The sequence below is a fragment of the Amblyomma maculatum genome, chromosome 9 (genome assembly GCF_055883805.1).
Source record: "Amblyomma maculatum isolate TAMU_Amacu chromosome 9, ASM5588380v1, whole genome shotgun sequence".
Taxonomy (NCBI): domain Eukaryota; kingdom Metazoa; phylum Arthropoda; class Arachnida; order Ixodida; family Ixodidae; genus Amblyomma; species Amblyomma maculatum.
Window position 1 is genome coordinate 5,819,021 of NC_139352.1, and position 4,796 is coordinate 5,823,816.

The window sequence follows — 4,796 nt, forward strand, 5'->3', positions numbered from 1 at the left end:
CCACTGCGCATGCCCAGACCCACCTTGACGCCAATAGATGGCGCCACATACTGGATGTCGGTAAAACCACATGATACTTTGAAAGTTACGCCAACGATAGAACTTTGCCGCCGCCGCGCTACCTCCTCGCCTCCTCCTCGCCCCTTGCGCGCCCCTTCGCCGAAGGCCGGCTCTCCGCCCGATTTCCTGAGCGACGATTGGTCTCCCTGCCGTTGCCATTGGAAACCGACGCGCGTCCGGCGTTTTCCTTGTGTTTTCTTTTTCCTTCGCGCCATTTTTCTCCTAGTCTTGGCGAGCGAATATTGCGCGCTGTGCTTTTATTGCAGCGTGCAAGCTCTATGCCATGCTGTTGCGCGTACAACTGCAGCAAGCGACCTGAAGATGGTTATGCGGTATTCATGATATCTCAAGGCAAGCGTGACGGCTTGCGCACGAGTCAATGGATTCACAAGATTAGTCGAAAGACGTTTATTCCTAGAAACAACAGAGTTGTTTGCGACGTCGAGTGCCTTTCTCACTCCCCGTAATAACGCGTCACCTGACGCTGCGTTTTTTATTCCTGCTTGCTGCTCAATATTTTTGCGGCGGCAGCATGTTCATTGTATAAAAATAAGGTTGTCCTCTGCAGCATGCTGAATATTCTGCGAGGCTCCAAGGCTCCATCATTTAACACGCTTCGACTTCTGTACAGTCAGAAACAGGGCGCTATAATCTGCTTTTTGCTGTCAGAAATAACTGGAAAATTAGTCTCTCGATTGCATTTGTCGCGATTATGCTAGGATCTCTGGCCTCCTTCATTAAAAATCAAAATTCGTGCTTGTAGAGGAGCTAGCCTTTCCAGCTTTTACTTGTAGTGTGCGTCGGTTACTCGGGAGCAATGAATGCTGGCCCTGAAAAACTCTTTGGCAAGTAAACCCGAGGTATTGCGGGTAATCTGCACTAGTTAGGTCGTATGGCATTTTTTTTTTTCAATTCTTGAATGTGTCTTGCCATGCTTCGACGCACGCGTGGGTTAAAAAATATGCGTTCGTTTTATCAGGGATACGGCCAATGTGCAGGAGGTGTTCATATGATCACACACGCTTCACTTTGACCATGACTACTAGGCGTTGGCAGGTTATTTTCGCTTTGAAAGCTGGAGCTCTAAAAGCGCGATTCCGCGTATTCATTTATTGCGAGAAAAGTTATCCCATCGATGTCAAATCAGCCGGAATCATTGCATCAGTTTTCTGTATTTACGAAACTTAAACAATCAATGATGATTATAGTTATTATGTAAAAATAGGGGAACATTTTGCGAGCAACAATTCTTAACACTGCAACATATTACTCATTTTAATTGTATGCAAGATTTTTTTTTTCGCCTAGCCTGAGTAATTATCTCATCGCTCTATGTTCTAGCTACATTTCACTGAAGACCAGTTTGAGCCGCCAATATTACACGAACTCGAAAAAAAAAACAGACCAAACGCAGCTCCATCAATTTTCTCTCACCGACCTGTCCTGGAGTAAAGGAAGCCTCCTCGACAGAGACATGAACCTCGCGCTGATAGTAGTCAGTTATTTCTGTGGCTTGCTCTTTTCCCACCTCCATTTATGAGAAAACAAGAAAGTATAAGAATTAAAAGTCAATGTATAGTTGTCTCGTCAGATATTATGAGATAAGAGATATGACTGACAACGTAAGTCAATGAAAATTGAAGTATATCAATGGGTCATGGGACGGCATCAGATTAAATAGTGATGGTTATGAATAGTGATAGGTAATGATGGTGACTGTTACGGATAATAATAGTAAATTATAGTAATAGGCCCGGATAGTGAAGTGATAGTGTTCGTTGCGGATAGTGACAGTTACGATAGGTCTCTGGCATTAGTAGATATAGTGATAGGATAGCGATAGTTAATGAATTGGCAGTTATATGCTTTCTCATTTACGCACGTTGAAGACCTATGTGCACCTTGTAATTTTTTTATTTGATTGTTGCGTTCAATGAAATCAAGCTCTTTTACACAGCGCATGAGACCACAGCATGCTTGCCCCAGAACTTCAGTGTATCGGCAATAGGGCCCACCACTTCTCCCAGTGTACCCTGCTGTCTTTTAACCACACGCGAAGTCAATGAGGGGCCACGTACTCATAAAATTATTTAATTCCTCCATCAGCATCATATCAAGACTGCCGTGGCAAACCTGTTCCTTGCCTCGAAGCAGCAAGGAACAGCTCAAAATTTGATTTTATCTCTCTATTGTTCCATCGTCTGTGGGAGCTGGAAATGCCACCTGTGTGGATAAACCTACTGCGCCGGCTGTACTCCGAGAACACAGTTGTGGCCTGCTTTAGTGGCGCCCGCTCGGAGCCCGTGCCCGTTACGAGGGGCCTCAAACAGGGCTGCCCACTCTCACCGCTCAAACTCTACTTGAGTCAGGGCTGGGCTTCCCGCTTCCCCATGTGTATGAGGAAATGCCGGAAGTGTGGGTTCTGCCTACGCTATGCATACGCCAACAACCTGGTGCTGCTGGCAGAGAATGTGGACACCCTCCAGCAGCTGGCCGCCCTGGCCGCCACCTGTGTGCATCGACTGGGTCTGCAATTCAACTCTAGAAAGTCCGCAGTGCTGCAATTCTCGAGCCCGCCCAGTGGGGCTGAGGTGACCCTGCCCAACGGCGACACCCCGGGCAACCGAGTACCGGCACCTAGGTGCACTCATCGGATCTGCGCCTGTGCCTTTGGATGCCCACGAAGATCACGTACGTTCGGCAGTCCAGCCGCAGGGCTGGCAGCATGTTGCGCCGACGCTGCCTGTGGGGCTGCAACAGGTATATGCTGGTTCGAGAACTATGGAAAACAATTCACGTGCCCGCATTAACTTTTGCAAATCCTGTTCTCTGCATATCGGCCAAAACCTGATCATGGTTGGAACGCGGCCAGCGTGAAGTGGGCAGAGTGGCCTGCCATGGCCGGGTTGCAGTCGAGGCCATACAGGGCGAATTCGGCTGGTCTTCGTTTGAGGCACGCGAGACGCGCAGTAAGCTTGCCTAGGAGGGCCGCCTGAAGATTATGCCCGACAGCAGGTGAGCACGCCGACTATTCCGCTACCTGTATCTCAAAGATATCCGCACAACTTGGACGGCGCGCCTACACACGCTGAGCCGCAAGTTTGGCATCCTGAGGCAGCCAGTGCAGGAAACAAGCGAGCGGAAGTGGTCCAGGGAAGTACAGGAGCGCGTACGAAAATAGGAGACGGAGCAGTGGTGCGCAGCAATGTGCGCGAAGTCAACACTGCTTCTCTACCGCACACACAAGACCGCCCCGGCCCCGGAGAAGCTGTATGACAACGGCAGTGGGAGCGCACTTCTCCTCGAGGCGCGTGCTGGCGCGCTGCGCACCCTGTTGTACGGTTGTACCGGCAGAGGTTCGACAAATCTCCGGTGGTTCAGGCATAGAGAAAGGAATTGTGGTTCAGGCGGGACGCTGCCAAACGTGCGGTGAGGAGCAGGAGAACATGGTGCATCTGGTCCTCCACTGCCCGCAACTGGCACCGCGACACCCTGGTAGGGCACCACCCTACTGCAAGCGCTGGGCTTTGCCACCTCCGGTGACACTCCGCACGCGGCGGTGGCGGCAACAAAAAGCAGACTTCGCCAGTGGTGGGAGTCGACTCTGCAGCGCAAGCCGAAGCCGCGGACTCGGTGACTCCAGCGAAGGCACCCCCCGACTGTGTTTAAGTGGTCTGTGTGCTGCTGTGTGTGTGTGTACGCTATGACTTGTGGCATGTAAACGGCTAGGGAATAGCTAGGGTGCACATCGTGTGCCCCCCCCCCCCCCCGATGTAAAGGGATAGCCACATCATCATCATCATCACCGAGACGAAAACAACGCGCACGGCGGAAGTAGAATGGTGGCGAAGGCTGGGCCCATGGAGGAAGGAAAGCTTAGGAGAGGCCCTGACGTCATTTTTTTGAAGCCCATTTCCGATGGAATTAAAAGTTGTACAACCAACAACCAACCAACCGGCGCGGCCGCGCCATGGCCACGCCGCGACCGGACGCTGCAGCGTCTCTTCTCCTCCTTTACCCTTTCTCCGCGACGCTCAAGTACCTAGGGTACAGTGGCTACCTAGGGCAAACCTGGGGCCCTTAGCAACGCTGTTGCTAGTGGCCCGAGTTTTCATAGCAACAGCGTCGCCGTTGCTAATGGCCCGACTTGGCTAACCCTAAATTTTGACGTCACTTCCGCCACACTTTCTCCAATGCATTGGGAAGGGTCATTAACTCTATGGGAAGGGTGATGCTACATTCACACCAAATCAGTCTAGGGGCGGGGCCTCCGCTTTTCACGTGATCAATAACGTCATGGCATTGGCAAAAAATACATACACTGTTTCCTAGCGACCATGAGACGCTCCTGAACGTCAGAAGCTCGGGAAAGCACTGTAGCTCGGGTGATGCTACATTCACACCAAATCGGTCTAGGGGCGGGGCCTCTGCTTTTCACGTGACCAATGACGTCATGGCGTCGGCAAAAAAAAAAAGACACATAAAAAAGAGCTTTGCTCCGGCGCGGCGGCTGCGTGGAAAGCGTCGCCGAGGTAAGTCGCCTGCTTCAACTTTTGAGCCATAACGGCCGCTTGTGTACCCTGCACTCGTTGCGGCAAGCCAGCAGCGGGAACCTAAAATTCCGTATGCTAGCATAAGCAGTCTTTCCAACTATTTATTCACTTTGTTTTTGCAAATCTTCGCCTAAAGAGCGCGCGAATCTCGTTCAGTTTCACACTATAATATAGCTGCTCAGG